A 17,645-nucleotide genomic window follows, 5' to 3' on the forward strand; every position below is an offset into this window, starting at 1 on the left:
TCAAATTACTCATGGTACCATCCACAGACCACTAGAAGGTCAAGAAAAGGAACCCAACTTATGCTTGCTTCAGTCTGTTTTAGAAGGGGGAAAAATATCTATGAGTTTACAGCAGATACTGAAGGAATATAAGAATATAAGATTGATATGAATATAGGATTGATGAAGCTAAGAAGTACATGCTGACAGGAAACAGATTTAGATCTTCCCTGAGAGACATAGCTAGAGCATGTCAAATACAGAAGTGAATTCCAGTGGCAAACCAGTGCACTGATCCAGACCTCCTGTTGGTAGATTTTGAGAAAGGTTTACAAGAACTGAAGGAGATTTCAAATCCCATAAGAACTACAATGCCAATGAACCAGAGCTTTCTGGTTCATTCAAACCAATATTCAAATCTGTACATGGAAAGACCTAAAGATCCAACTGCATATGTGGCAGAGGATGGCCTTGTTGGGCACCAATGTAAGGAGAAGCCGATTGTACTCCATGGGTTTGACTCCCAGTTAAAGAGAATGACAAGGGGCAGTAAGGGGAGTTTATAGAAAAAGGGGAGGATACTAGTTAAGCTCTATGGAAAGGAACTTGGGAAATGAAATAACATTTGAAGTGTAAATATGGAAATATCCGATTAAAAATTCATTAAAATTTCCTGAAAAAAAAAATAAAAAATAAAGGAAGGAAAAGGAATAAAAACTTACTGACTCAGAAATCTTAAGGGTAACGGTTAGGGAATGCTACTCAGAGTAATAGTAGTGAAAAGAGTGAGATGATGAAGTCTCAACTAGAAGCAATTCTCCTTCCCAGATATCAGTTTCAGACACAAACTGCACTAAAGGAATCCAAAGCATGGAGGAGTTTACACTGAACTGAGGACACAATACTTGCCTTTGCCTTCTTCCTTAGCACTTTTTGTTCTGGGCACAAAGAAATGCCTTGAGCTCTCAGGAAAACTACTTTGTCCTTCCCAAGACTTAGCTTTTAGAATAAAGAAATTAATTATATAAACTCAATAACTTCCAGGAACCATAATAGGCAGGGAAGTCTACATACTTTGAGAGGCTCCCAGCTACTGATTCCTATATGTGGAAGGCTATGATTTAGGCTATCTCTTTGAGGAACCCACTCAACCCCTAAGCAGGACTCACTGAGCTTTACCAAGGAGCACATATTTGTTCTTTTTATACCAAGACAGAAGGCCAGCTTCCTTCTCCCTATCCCTCCTCCTTGATCTTCTCTCTCACAAATGGCTGTTTACTTTGAATTATAGGCCAATTAGTAAACCCTAGAGGTAGAGGTACTTAAGGAATATCTGAGAGGCAGTTAATGTCACGACAACACTTGTGACATCACAGAAGAATCTACTACTCTCCAGGTTACAAGAGATTTTTCGTTGAGGTCTTAATGGTGATGTGACTGAGAACTGCCTTGTCCTACCTGCTAAACAGCTTTCCTTACATTGACCAGATTAGAGGGTGCCCTTTCCAGGAGTGTCTCCTGTGACACAGTGGAAACCTTTACATACATCTCTCTAAACCTAGAGACATCTCTTTGCTTCATTAGTGGTTACATATTCTGAATGGAGATAGTCAGGGGCTTGTTACTGGTAGAAAAAATTAGGAACATGGAGGGGAAGAGATTCTTCTAGATAATATTTTTAATCCCAGTCAATTTCTGTGACATACAAATAAATTTTCTAGGTTTTCTCTGTTTCCTATGGCCAGTGATTTTCCTACAGACCTTTAAATGAATGAATATTTTACTACATTTTCCAATTTTACATTCCTTGATAGTGAACTTTATATATATTTCTGAATGTTTACTCAACAATTCCGTTTTCCAATTTCATTATTTTGCAATTGTTTTGGAACAAAAGTGGGCCCAGTTATAGAGTCATTATAACAGTGTAAGTATTGTGTTCCCATTTCAATGATAAACTCCCAAATCCACATTTTATCCAAAAATTACCAGACATCAGGAAAACAAAGGACAACATGAACTATTGAATGTGTTTCTGTAGTCCCATTAGACATCAGTTCTCTAATATCTACCTTCCTGTGTTACCAGGGACAGACTTGAGGGTTTTGGATATTTTACCATGATTCTTTTTTCAGTCCAACCCTAAGATTCAGGAAGATGGGCAAGGAGAGGGATGGCTTTAGGTCCATGGAAACATCAACTTCAATAGGTTCATAAGAACAGGAGGGAGTATATTTGACACTGTAATTTTTGGATTCTAAATTCTTGACCTAGATCTGCTCATTCATGCTAAATTTCCAAATAACCTCATAGCTGTAAGGACCATCAAGAATATATATATATATATATATATATATATATATATATATATATATATATATATATAATTTCATCCAACAAAATTAGATAAGAATGATTAATCTTAGAAGTGCATGCTGAGAGGAACCAGGTATAGAACTTTACACAGTGACCCAGCTAGAGCATGCCAAATACAGAATTGAATGCTAGTGGCAAACCAGTTAACTGAAAACGGACCTCATTTTGGTAGATTTTGAGAAAGGATTTCAAGAGCTGAAGGGGCTTTCAATCCCATAAGAACAACAATGCCAATGAACCAGAGCTTTCTCTTACCAAACCAATATTCAAAGACTGTACATGGACAGACCTATGGCTCCAAAAGCGTATGTAGCAGAGGATGACCTTATTGGGCACCAATGGAAGGAGAGGCCATTGGTCTTCCCTGGGATTGACTGCCTGTTCAAATGATTTTCAAGGTATAGTAAGTGGTGTAATACAACAAGGGGAGGGGAACTGATAAGGGATTTTATGGCCAGGAAATTGAAAAAGGAAATAATATTTGAAATGTAAATATAGAAATATTCAATAAGAAAAGAATAAAATTTGCTAAAAAATAAAAAAAATGAAAGAAATAAAAGAAAAGAAAAGTGCCAACTAATCACACTTATTGACTCAGAAATCTAAATGGTCTTGTCAGGGAATGATAATCAGAGTAATACAGTCGAAAGTCTGATGTAATGAAGTCTCAACTAGAAGCAATTTTCTCTCCCAGATATCAGTTTCAGACACAAACTGCACTCTAGGAATCCAAAGCCTGGAGGAGTTTAAATTGAGCTGAGGACACAATACTTGTTGTTTCCATCTTCCTTAGGAACTTTTCCTTCTGGGCAGAAAGAATAGAATCCATGAGCTCTTAGAAAATCAACTCTGTCCATCCCAGTACCTGACATTTGGAATATAGATATTAATGATATAAACATCTCTGATTTCCAGGAACCATAGCCAGCAAGTAAATCTAGATGCTACTGAGTGGATCCAGGCTCCAGCTTCCCACGTGTGGAAGGCTGAGATCAACACCATCTCTTCAATGAACCATAACTATTCTGAGAGAGCATTCAGTGAGCGTTCCCATGGACTACATATTTCGTCGATTTTTTAAACTAAAACAAAAGGCCAGCTTCATTCTCTCCATCTCTGATCTCTTCTTCTTCTTTGTTCACCTCCCAAATGGCTGTTTACTCTGAATTAGAAGATAATTAGTAAACCGTAGAGGTACTGAAGGAATATCTGAGAGGCAGAGCAGTCACAACAACACCTGTGACATCACCGAAGAACCTAAGACTCTTCTGGATAAAGATATTTTTCAGGAAAAGCCTAATGGTGATGTCACTGAGAACTGCCATGGCCTTCCTGCAGAACAGCTTTCCTTACATTGACAAGATTAGAGGGTGCCCTTTCCAGGAGTGTGTCCTTTGACACAGTGGAAAAGATTACATACTACATCTCAATAAAGAAAGTGACTTCTCTTTGCATCATTAGTGGTTACATGCTCTGAATGGCGAAAGTTAGTTAGGGACTTGGCATGGGTAGAAAAGATCTAGGAACTTGGAGTGGAGGAGAATCTTCTGGATAATAATTTTATTCATTGGATCATTCCTGTGAAATACAGTTCAACTTCCTAGATGTTTTCTGTTTCTTAAAGGACAGTATTATCCCAACAGACCTTTAATTGAAAGAATATTGTATGACATTTTCTTACTGTACATTCCTTCATAGTGGACTTTACATAGATTCCTGAATGTGTATTCAAACATTCTGTTTTCCAATTCAATATTTTGCAATGATTTTGGCAACAAAGAATGCCCAGCTATAGAGTGAATATAAGATTAATATTGTTTACCTCTTCGAAATGATAAACTCCCAAATCCTCATTTTATCCAAAATTTATCAGACATCAGTAAAGCAAAGGACAATATGGACTACCTAACGTGGTTCTGTAGTCACATTAGATATCAGTTCTCAAATATCTTCCCACGGCCAGACTTGAGGGTTTTGGATGTTCTACCATGATCTTTCTTCAGGGCAAATATAAGATTCAGGAGGATGTGCTGGGAGAGGAATTGCTTGAGGTCCAGTGAAACCTCAACTTCAATAGGTTCAAAAGAACAATAGGTAGTCTATTTGGCATTGTCATTTGTGGATTCTATATTCTTGACCAAGTGGCACAGAATCCACGTTAACATTCCATGTACCCTCATAGCGTTAGGAGACAACAAAAGTGTGTGTGTGTGTGTGTGTGTGTGTGTGTGTGTGTGTGTGTGTATATATATATATATATATATATATATATATATATATATATATATATATATATATATATATATACATGCCACCAAAACTAGAGAAGATTGATGAAGTTAAGAAATGCATTCTGCCAGGAACCGGGTGTAGATATTGCCTGAAAGACACAGCTAGAGCAGGTCAACTATATACATGAATGCTAGTGGCAAACCAGTGAACTGAAGACGGACCTCTTGTTGGAACATTTTGAGAGAGGATTACTAGAGCTGAAGGTGCTTTCAACACCATGAAAACAACAATTACAATGAATTAGATCTTTCTGGTACTAGACCAATATTCAAAGAATGTGCATTGACAGACCTAAGGCTCCAACTGCATATGTGGCAGAGGATGGCCTTGTTGTGCACCAATGGAAGGAGAAGCCTTTGGTCCTACCTAAGTTTCTCTCTCAGTTCATGGGCATGCCAAGTGGCCTTAAGGGGTATTAAATAATTGCAGAAACTGCACATACTGTGGCCATATTCCGGTATTCAGGACACAAGGAAATTAATTTGATTAATCATAGGTATGCAAGGAGATACTTCAGGAGAAGAAGAGGAAAGGGAACTTGGGCCTGACTGATGCACAGCATGAGTTCACCAATCCTAAAAAGAAAGAGGAGAGATGTAGTTCCTCATCTTAAAAAATGTGTAGAATCTTTTTAATGTTTTTTCTCTCCAAGCTTGGTTACTGGAAGATTGATATAATTTATTAATTTTTATTTACATTTTAATTGTTGTTCCATTTCCCTGTTTCACCTCCAGGAACCAAGTATCTCATCCTTCTTCCCCTGATTCTATGAGGGAGCTCCTTACCCACCTACCCACCTACTCCCTCCCGCATCCATTTCCTGACATTCCCCTACCCTGGGACATTGAGCCTTGACAGGATAAGGGACCTCTCCTTCCAGGTCCATCCTCTGCTACATATGTGACAAGAGTTATAGGTCAATCCCTGTGTACTCTTGGGATGTTGGTTTGGTTCCTGTTATTTCCTGAGGGAAGGTTATTTTTAAAGTTGTCACAGATATAATTTTAAGGAATAAAGTGCAAACGAGAGAGGAATGTGTTGTTATAAACCTAAGCACACATCAATGGAAGGAAACTAATTAGAATGGCCAGGAGTTCTTATGATGCCTTGCCATACTTTTCCAGATTTCCAGTGTTTTTTTCCCCTGAACTCAGCCATTTAACCTTAAAGGAAGGCCATTCTAAAAGAATCCATACACACCTCCTTGTGGTTTTCAGGAAATAATAAAGATAATATCCCCAAGGAGTGAATGGCTTATTAGTTTTAATAAAAAAATCTCAATTCACAGTGACAAATAACGGAATGGTCAGAAGAGACAGAGATAGACAACACATAAACAAATAAATGAATATAAGGAGACAATAAATGGTGGCTACAACAAAATCATGCACTTGGGAAAAGTGTCATTTGGAGACATCTCCCTAGAATCTTGATGTCTGTTAGGGGCAGTAAAAATGGCCATCACTATGTGTTCAACAGAAGGTTTTAGATCCAGTATTACTTCTAAAAGTTACAAAATACATGAAAATTTCTATAGGAAATGTAGACCAGGGTATCACAGGTGCCTCAATCACTCTGTTGAGTTTCTTTTTCTTGGTTCCCTGTGGAATGCCTCACGTAGAACCTTGAAAAAAACCTACACACATCAGGGTCATAGTACATGATGAAATGTATAATTTGCTCAAACTGGTTACAATTTCAAAAAGATAAATCTATGGCTTCACGATGTTACAGGGTAAAATCGAAAGACCACTCAGAATGACCAAGGCTTGGAGGGAAATATTTTAGGAAGACTAACTCTAAATGCAAATTACCAGATTCAGTTTTAAAGAAAAAGTATACAAGAACAAAAATGCATCCTATTTGGCTAATGCTGGGGGAAACAAGAAAGTTTAACAAGAGTCAAGAACATGCGGTCAGCTAGGTCAACTTCAACTTCTCAGTTTCTAGAAGAGAGTTGGGTTCTCTGCCAGAAACATTATCAGGCCAGTTGGTAGAAACGAGAGACAGCTTGCACTTGGAAAAGATGGAGAGATGTTTGTCCTCATAGTCAATGTAAAAAGAAAATAGTCAAACTCGTGCAGAATGACAAAGGGTGCAAACCCATCAGGCATGGAGATTGGTATCTAATGAGGTGCTTCTGTTTGGGGAAGAAAATAAAACAGGGTAGTGAAGAAGGTATTTATAAATACAACCTAAGGTTGTCTATATAACCATAACTAGAGTAGAAAATGATTAATAATTGAAATCAATAATTCATTCGTATTTTGTTAATAAAGTGTTTCTATAGATTTTTGTGTTTTCTTTCCTCCATTTCTTTATCATGCAATATAATATCAATTAAGACAATACAATCATTTTCATATTCATTTCAAATTTGAGATACTAAAAGAATGTGCCATGAAACCCATTGCACCTATTCTAAATGTATAACGTGTTTGACATTGTGGAATTGATAATTATATCACATTCAGTATAACTATGACTTGGTTAAATATATAATGCATTTCTATTTGTAAGTAGGATACTCCTATTTTATCAAGGCACCATTATAACCTGGTTATTATTTTCATTTACAAATTATTCACAATATAGGAAAATATGATGTTGTCTCAAGTTGACAAGAAGTAGACTCGTGATGGCTATTTCGGTTGCCTACGTGAATGCAACAGGAATTATCTAAAACCATAAAATAATTGGCATATCTTTGAAGGACTTCTGGTTTCATTCAAAGTGACAAGATCTACTTCTAGTCTGAATATGTAAAATACAAAAACACACCATGAATCCAGATATTAAATCCTGCTACAATGTGGTCAATTCCTTCTATTGGAAGCCTATAGGAGGACAAGGAAGAAAGAAATGCTTATTCTTATCCTGCTTGGTCTGTCTTGATAGCAAGTTTATTTCATTACTGGCATTAAATCTTAATTCGAAAGAATGCCAAAACCACTGAAGACAACTTAAGACATCATTCTTGGTGACACAGCAACTGGAAGATTCTTGACCTTAACTTTCACAGCCAGCCATTGTTGGATTAGCTGTACCAGAGCCTGTAAGTCACTCAAATAATCTCTCCTCTCCCCATATGTGCACAAACACATACAGGCACACACACACACACACACACACACAAATACACACACACATATATATGTATATCTATATATGTATATATATATGTATATCTATATATGTATATATGCATATCTCAGATCAATACTTCTCTGTCTGTTTATCTACCTACCATGATACCTAGTTTCCTAGACATATAAGTAGACACATAGATTAATATTAGGTTGTGTGAAATCGGTATAGACCCAGGATAGAGTAGGTGCCTCCAATCATGTCACAGGTACTTGGTGCTTAATTCTTCTCAATCCAAGATATCTGTTACTGCTGTGGAAGCAAACTTACTCCACAAATTAGTCCTCACTTACACAGGACATAAACAAAACTGTGTGTGAGTTTATAGGTATCTTAAGAATAAAGTTAAAGAATGCCAGTAAAGTATTTGGGTTTCAATTAAGCTTCATGCATTTAGACTCTGTCCTTAGCACTACATTTCAAGGCTTAAACGACGCTTGTGTTCCCTGAGGCCTACCGGCACAATGGACAACCAGGAAGACACTGCTTCAAGCACTTGCCAGCAAATCCCCTGAAAGCACACTCTGCAGGAGTAAACTACACCCTGAATCTTGCACTCCATTTTCTGATGCACAACTCTGACTGCTTTCATGGAGACCAGCTCTGACAAGGACTAACCAAGAAAGATCCTGCCCCAATTCCTTGTGTAACAAGACCACTTACAGCACACTCAGGAACCTTAAATATCACCCCATTCCCTAGGGTCCATTATCTGGAGAACAACTTCCACCTTCTTTGCTCTAGATTAATGTGGTAACTGGGTTCCCAAACAAAACCTATACTAGGTAACATAGAAACAATTTTAGGACCCAAAACCCAAGAGGCTGCATAGGCCGTAAAAACCTGTGGATAGACCCCTACTGGGTTTGAACTTTTGCAAGTAACCTGTGCTCTGGGACACTCAGAGCAGAAGTCAGAAAGAAAACAGGAATCAATGGAGTGGGGCATCCAAAAGCACTTTTCCAACAATGATAATCTCAGAAATCATCATGTAAATCCATAATAACTGCAAAACCAAGAGGGCTAAAGGGCAACATAAGATCACAATCAATAACACCCAGGGCAATTGGTATAACCATGTTCTAACGATACTAAAGCAGCCTGTTGAATATTAAATCACAGCTGCAGCAGAAAATGACCTTAAATCTAATCTTATGAAGATTCTAGCTAACTTTAAAGAAGTAATGAATAATCCCTGTAAATAAATATAGGAAAATAAAATCAAATGGGTGAAGAAAATGAATAAGATTGTTCAAGGCCTGAAAAGAAAAATAGAAGAAATAAGAAAAACATAAAATAAAGAAACCCTGGAGATGGAAACCCTATGTAAGAGAACAGAAACTATAGATGCAAACATCAACAAGAGAATACAAGAGATGGGAGCAGCAATCACAGGCATATAAGACAGATGGAATTAATCTATCAGCAAAGATAAATATTAAATATAAAACCTCCTGGAAATTTGGGACACTATGAAAAAAGAAAAAAACAAACAAACAAACAAACAAACCTAAGTGCAATAGGAATACAAGGAGAAGATTCTCAGTTTGAAAGTCCAGGAACTATTTTCAAGCAAGTAATAGAAGAAAACTCCCCTAAACCAATGGAAGAGATGTCCATGAATGTACATGAAGTTTACAGAACAAGAAATATGTTGGATTAAAAGAAAAGAAAACAAACAAATGTGTCCACATAATAATCAAATCTTAATATACAGAAAAATGATATTAAACGTTACAAAGAAAAAAGCCCAAGTAACAAACATAGGCAAACTTAACAAAACTATATTAATTTTCAACAGACAGTCTAAAAGTCAGAAGGGCCTAGGCAGATATCTTACATACACTAAGAGAACACAGATATAGGAAAAGATCACCATGGACTAAAGCTGGCATTAAAAATCAAGGAAAAGTCTCTACAAACTCACGTAAATTAAACAACTTTTTACCGAATGACTGATGGCCTCGAGAGGACATACAGAAATTAAAGACATTCTAAAATTCAGTGAAAATGAGGGAGTAGCATACACAATCTCATGAGAAACAATGAGAGAATTGCAAAGAGGAAAGATCACTACAAAAATGGCCTTTCCAATGCAATCAGAGAGATCACATACCAGTAACTTAAAAACACAGGGAAGACCTCTACAAGAAAACAAACAAACAAACAAACAAACAAACAAACATACCACAGGGGCAGTTATCAGAAGGCAGTTATCAAACTCAAGGCTGGAATCAATAAATAAGAAAAAAGAAGACAGTAATATTAAAAAGGGTCCCAAGAGTTGAGAAAATTAGCAACTTAGCCAATCTAATTCAAACGTGGAGGAACATTCTCCTAACTAACAAAAATGAAGGAAGACATAACGAGGAACAATGAGATAATTCAAAGAATCCTTAGGTTTTACTTCAAAAGCATATACTCGGGTTGGGGATTTAGCTCAGTGGTAGAGCGCTTACCTAGGAAGCGCAAAGCCCTGGGTTCGGTCCCCAGCTCAAAAAAAAAAAAAAAAAAAAAAAAAGCATATACTCCTTAACATTGGAAAATCAGAACAAAATAGTCAAATTCAAATTTAAATCAAGATCAGGTAAACAACTTGAATAAAGGTAAAGCCCCTAAGGAAATACAATCATTAAAAGTCTCCCAACTAAAAAAAAAGGGTGCATAGCATGGCAGGTTAGAACACATGTGGGAATCCCCCTTCTCTAAGGTGAAGGATAAGGAGCAATGGAAGAGGAGCATGTGAGTGTGGGAATAGGATGAGAGGACTTGGGAAAGGCTGTAATCCAGATGCAAAGGGAACAGATGAAGGGAATTAAAACAAAGGAATTACTGGCCATATGACTTACTTCTCCCACAGATTTTCTTACTGTGTAGCAGTCTTCCTATCCCTAACTTATGTCCCTTGTCTCACACACCTGTGGGCCCCCCAGACATGGGCACAGAGCTGTGACACTGAAGAGCCTGGAGAAATATTTGTTGATTGTCTGCTGAGAAGGAGGCCAGCTGTAGAACACACCTCCTGTCATATTTTGATTTTCGCTGTCTAGAAACCTTCTAGGACACTTTTCGAAGCTGATTTCTACCAATTGTGGATGACAGAATCTTTTCTTCAGTCCTTTAAGGGGAGAAAATGCAAAGCTGGGAGTGGGTGGGAAAAGCTGCTGAATCCTGAGTGCAAGTTTTGTGTGGAGTTCCTCTACTTGCTTTCTGTTAAATCAGGGAAGAACCAGGCAAAAGGGTGCTTTCCTGGTGTACTAGAACACTGTAATCTAGATTGTATGCAACAGGGCCACCAGGAGAAATGATGATTAGGAAGGCAAGAAATCACCAAAGAGCCTTGTAAGAGTGCATTGTCCTTGGTAGTATGTCTGACTAATGCATAATGCACAGCAGCATCTATGCCTCTTTTTATGTCACAGTGGGAGCCTGGCTATATGAGGCAATTGTGGCACACTGACTGTCCACAGGATCTCTAGGACATATGATTCTTTTTACGCTAACCCTGATCTCTGTAAGGTGACCTTGGAGCTTTGAGACAATAGGAAGACATAGCACAAAACACACACACACGAACACACACACACAAACACCACCACTACCAACAACAACAACTACAAAATCAACAAAAAATAAACAAAGAAACAAACAAACAAAAAACAACAAAGAGGTAATTTGTTGTAGAAAATAATTTAATCCCAATATGGTATTTTTACCCTGCCTTTGTCCATTTAATTCCCTGTTAAAAGACACACACATACACACACACACACACACACACACACACGCATGCACACACACACACACACACAAACACACACCACCACTAGCACCACCACCACCACCAACAACAACAAAAACAACAACAAACAAACAAACAAAAACAAAAAACAAGGAGGTAGTTTGTTGTAAAAAATAATTTACTCCCATTCTGGTGTTTTTACCCTGCCTTTGTCCATTTTATTCCCTGATAAAACACACACACACACACACACACACACACACACACACACACATATTTTATATTAAGATAAGCCATTTTGAGAAATCGAAATGCCCAGATATTTACACTTTATCTCATTAAAATCTATTTTCTATCTATAATTCCACACTATTACTATGTTTTATCTGGCCTTCTCTTGATTCCAATTGACCAGATGGTATGTCCATGCCTTTTTGAACCAAAAACCATTGCACGTTCCTCTTCTTTTCACTCTGTTCTCTCTTCTGGGTCTCATCTGCCTTCCTACCCCACCCTGACAGTAAATTCACCCTCAAGACTTCCAATAATCCGTTTTGGCTCCTACAAACATCACAAATACCTGTGTGTGTGCATGGGATTATGCATGTGCATGTGAGGGTCTGTGTGTGTGTGTGTGTGTGTGTGTGTACATGCATGCACACATTCACATGATTAAAACATAAACATTCTTTGAACATAAAAACTCATAACTCATTTGAACCAGCATTCTTAGATGAGTTTAGCCATCATAAAAAAAAATTATTTTCGCAACTGGTGGTATTTGTTGGGAATGCAAACTCAAGTCCTCATATTTGCATGACAATGAAATCACCAAATATGACATCATCCAAACACCTTACAATTACATTTTATAAGCTTCTTAGGTTTACTGATGTGTTAGTTACAGATTCAGATACTATCTGTCTAAATACAAGTTGTATGGTTGCTTAGATATTTTTAAGAGTTCTCAGATGCCTGATAGTGCTGACTCGTGCCTTTAATTGCAGTACATGATCAAGTTTCTTTGTTCTGGGTGAAGGTCCTCACAATGACTCTGCATTGCTCTGGAATGGCCTCTTGTATTTACATTCTTTTGTGCTAATTTAGCAATAATCCAGAATCATCCAACCTAGCTGTCAAACATCACATTATATGATGTTTCCAAGTCAAGTGATTGCTAGGCCCTACTTGCCATGGCATATCACTGTGTTGAAAATCTATTGGAGCCCTCAGGAATGCTTCTTCAAACTTGTCATCAGCTGCTGTTGTAATACACAAATCCTATGATACATAGCCTTTCACCTGTGAAAAAGAATAACCTTTACAGCAGGCTGATCGTGTACCTTGTTGTACACTATGTTATTCTTTCAGCCAACACATGCCACTGTGTGCTTATTAGATGTCACAAATACTATGGGGATACATCTGGCTTTCCAAATTTCTCATATAAAACCAGGATGAACTTTATAAACCCTTTTTCAGGATCAGACCTTTATATAGGCTTTGAAACATAAAAATAAACACTGATTTTCCTTATGGAAGAATAAATTCCTGACAAGAGGAGGGAGAGATTGCTGTCATCTCTGTTTAACAATAATCTCAGCATGCCATGTGTGTGATATGGAGTAGCTTCAATACTGTACTGTGGAAATAATATGATGTTTTTGTGTACTCTGTCTAAATGACAGTGTGACATCCATATAGATTCCTGTCCTAACAAATATGGAGGCCTGAGGATTCATTCAGCTTGCTAAAGCCCCTAATAGAGGAACTTTGCTCACCAACTCCTTGTTGTTGTACCCCTTATTGAGCAACTTGCTAGTGGGTATCAAGGAACAGAATAACTTTGAGATTATATATATATATATATATATATATATATATATATATATATATATCACCAATCCTACATGTGACAGAGGGCTATTACCTAATACATACAAAGAGTTCACGAAGTAACTCTACAGAGAGACAAATAACCCTATTAAAATTGTGGTCCAGAACTAAACAAAGATTTCTCAACTGAGGAATATCAAATATCTGACAACCATCTAAAGAAATGTTCATCATTTTTAGTCATCAAGGAAATGTAAATGAAAACAACTCTGAGATTCCTCCTCACACATGTAAGAATGGCTAAAATAAAAACTCAGGAGACAGCAGATCTTTATAAGGATGTCAAGAAAGAGGATTGCTCCTTCTTTGTTGGTGGGATTACAAACTGGTTAACCACTCTGGATATCAGTCTGGAGATTCTTCAGAAAATTGGAAATTTCACTACCTGAGAATCCAGATAGAACTCTACTTGGCATATAATCCAAAGATGCTCCAATATACTTAAAGGACACATCCTCAACTGTGGTCATAGCAGCCTTATTTATAATACCCAGGAGCTAGAAGGAACCCTAATGGCATTCATCAGAGGGATGAATACAGAAAATATGGTATATCTATACAATGGTGTACTACTAGGGTATCAAAACCAATGATCTCAAAAAAGTTATAGACAAATGGAATGAACTAGAAAATATCACACTGATTGAGGTAACCCAATTACAGGAAAACACATATGGTATGAAATCATCATAAGTGAATATTGGCAAAAAAGCTCAAGTTACCCAAGATGCAGTCCACAGACAACTGGAAGCTCAAGAAAAGAACACACAAAATGTGCATGCTTCACTCCTTTTTAAAAGGTGGAACAATACTATCTATGAATTTAGAGCAGAGACTGATGGAATCCCATTCAGATCATGCCGAACTTGTGGCAGAATTATATATATATATATATATATATATATATATATATATATATATATATATATATATATATATATATCACTCACCAAAATAGATAAGATTGATGAAGCTACGAAGTGAATGCTGACAGGAACTGTACATAGATCTTCCATGTGAGACACAGCTAGAGCATATCAAATACAGAAGTGCATTCTAGTGGCAAACCAGTGAACTGAAAGCAGACAATAATGGGGGTTATAAAAGAGGAGGGGGACCGGTCAGAGATCTTATGGGAAGGAAATTGGGAAGGGACATAAGATTTGAAATGTAAATATAGATATACCAAATTTAAAAAGGAATACAATTTGCTAAAAAATAAAAAAAAATGAAAGAAATTAAGGAACACTGTGAAGTATTCACAGCTATTGACTCAGAAATGTAAACGTCATTGTAATGGAATGATAGTCAGAGTAATACTAGTGGAAAGACTGAGATGATGAAGACTCAACTACAAACAGTTCTCTCTCTCAGATATCAGTGTCAGACAAAAACTGCACTATAGGTATCCAAAGCATGGAGGAGTTTACTCTGAGCTGAGGACTCAATATTTGTCTTTCCCTTCTTCCTTTGGACCTTTTTCTTCTTGACAAAAAGAATAAGGGCTATGAGCTCTCAGGAAAACAACTGTGCCCTGCCCATCACTTGGTTTTTGAATAGAAAAAAAATAATGTTATAAACTCTCTGACTTTCAGGAATGATACGAACAGGAAACTCCAGTTGCTTATGAGAGGCTCCCAGCTTCTGATTCCCATATGCGGAAGGCTCACATCAAGGCTAACTGTTCAGATATCCCACTTAATCCATACTAAGGACTCTCTGAGCTATCCCAAGAATCACATATTTCTTCCTTTTTTTATACAAAGACAGAAAGGCAGCTTCCTTTTCCCCATCACTGATATCTTAATCCTCTTTTTTCTCCCTCCCCTATGGCAATTTACTCTGAATTAGAGGTCAATTAGTAAACCCTAGAAGTACAGCAGGAGTATCTGAGAGGCAGTTGCAGCCAGGACAACACTTGTGACATCACAGAAGCAGCTAGAGGCTTCCAGGTTACAAGAGATACTTACGGGAGGGCCTAATGATGATGTCACTGAGACATGCCATGTCCCACCTGCTAAACAGATTTCCCTACATTGACCAGATTTGGAGTGCCCTTTCCAGGTATGTCTCCTGTGACACAGTGGAAACCTTTAGGTAGTCCATCTCTCTAAAGCTAGAGAAATCTCTTTGCTTCATTAGTGGTTACATGCTATGAATGGAGAAAGGTAGTCAAGGTTTGGCATTGGCAGAAAAGATTTAGGAATATGGAGTGGAGGAATTCTTCTAGATAATAATTAATTCCCAGGTTCATTCCTGTGATATATAGTTCAATTTTCTACATTTTCTTTGTATCCCAAAGGCCAGTATTCTCCCTACAGATATTTAATTGAATGAATATTGTATTTCACTTTCTTATTGTACATTCCTTGATAGGGGACTTTATAAATATTCCTTAATGTGTACTCAAAAATTCTGTTTTACAATTCCATTTTTGCAATGAATTTGGCAACAAAGGGGGCCCAGCTATAGAGTGAATATAACAGTGTAAATATTTTGTAGCGAATTCAAATGATAAACTCTCAAATCCTTATTTTATCCATAATAGTTTTGGTGCATATATATGTGTGTGTGTGAGTGTGTGTGTGTGTGTGTGTGTGTGTGTGTGTGTGTGAGACACATGTCCAGCAGTCTCTGAATGGCCATTCTTTCAGTCTCCTAAAAACAATGCCTCCCTACCCCTCATATAGATATTTTATTTACTCTTTAAAGGAAGGACTGAAACATTTGCATTTTGGTCTTCCTTCTTGAGTTTCATGTGGTCTGGGCATTGTATCATAAGTAATTAGAGAATTTGGGCTGATATCCAATTTTCAATGAGTGCATACTTTGTGTGTTTTTCTGTTATTAGGTAAACTCACTCAGGATGATATATTCTAGGTCCATCCATTATGCTTATGAATTTCATACACATTGATTTTGATAGCTGAGTAGAAGTCCATTGTGTAAATATAGGCCATTTTCTGTATCCATTCCTCTGGTGAAGGGCATCTGGCTGTGGAAGCATGGTCAACCTCAAACATCTCTGTCACTCTAGCAAGCAGATGTTGTCACAATTTCAAATCACATCAGTCACCGAAAAAAACCTGGGTAAAAATCTCTTACAGAGGGATGGCAGCCATTACTGGAGAAGGAAGTGGCTTTGATGTCCATTAGAAAAATCTGCTCATGCCATGCCATTCAGTCAACCCAAGCATTATGGGATGAAGAGATCTAGCTTTAGAGAATGAATGTTTAAAGTTTCCTTGGGAAATTTTAGCCTGTTCGCAATGGTTCACTGTTAACAGGAAATATTTGAAGTGGAATACTATACAGCTATGAAAAATAAGGACATTGTGAAGTTGTGGTCAACTAGATGGAACGAGTTGAGAAAATTGAAACTCCTCTGGGTGAGATCATTGAAGACCTTGAGAAAAAGGAACACTGGGCATGGATCACTGAAGAAACAGATATCCACAGAAAATACAAGAGACATGACTGAGGAAGAGACAGCTGTGTCTACTGGACTATGGATCAATGGTTAGAGCCCCTAAAAGGGGAGATATATATTAACAGAGTATTTGATCCACAAATACTGTAGAGGAAAGCTTGTTGGCATTTCAGAAACCAATGAGCCTATAAAGAAAACACACAATCTGTTTATTATAATTATAATCTATAAACGTGTATTGGGTAGATCTAACATTATCATAACTTATACCCCAATCATAAAACCCCTTGCTAAATGTGCATTCTCCAGGCCATATGGATTGTTTCCAACATTACTTCCTCCTCTTTATCTTCAGCCCTCACTTCCCCTCTTACCCTCTTCTGCCTCTTTACCTAACACCACCATCAAACCTCCAGTACCAACTTTCCCCTCTGGCTATCAGTAATAAGCTCTAGTATAAAATTTGAAGAAGGTTCATATGTGATCGCCTGAGTCCAAGATAGGGGGATAGTCAGTGGCGAACCTCCTTTGATGAAGCAGATAAATATCAGGATACAACTTGCTTTTGCTGGTGGAAGAGCAAATCCGTATAATGCTTTGCATATCTATCCAGTAGATTCTGAGAAAATGGGGAATATTCTTCCTAAAGACACAGCTATACTACACCTGGTCTTATATCTGAAAAGACCTCTGCCATACCTCAAGGACATGTGCTCCATAAGGTTCCTAACTGCTTTTTTCATAATGAACAGAAAAGAGAAATAAGCCAGATGTGCCTCAAAC

General features: G+C 37.4%; 1 long non-coding RNA gene across 1 annotated transcript; it reads left to right on the plus strand.

Annotated features, from left to right (window-relative positions):
* Nucleotides 1–15,409: 15,409 nt before the first annotated feature.
* On the plus strand, nucleotides 15,410–17,098 carry LOC134484562 (uncharacterized). The gene is made up of 2 exons (XR_010062013.1): nucleotides 15,410–15,496; nucleotides 16,720–17,098. It is a non-coding gene; the product is annotated as an uncharacterized LOC134484562 (long non-coding RNA).
* The last annotated feature ends 547 nt before the right edge of the window (nucleotides 17,099–17,645 follow it).

The sequence above is a fragment of the Rattus norvegicus genome (assembly GCF_036323735.1).
Source record: "Rattus norvegicus strain BN/NHsdMcwi chromosome Y unlocalized genomic scaffold, GRCr8 chrY_unlocalized_10, whole genome shotgun sequence".
In the NCBI taxonomy this organism is placed as follows: domain Eukaryota; kingdom Metazoa; phylum Chordata; class Mammalia; order Rodentia; family Muridae; genus Rattus; species Rattus norvegicus.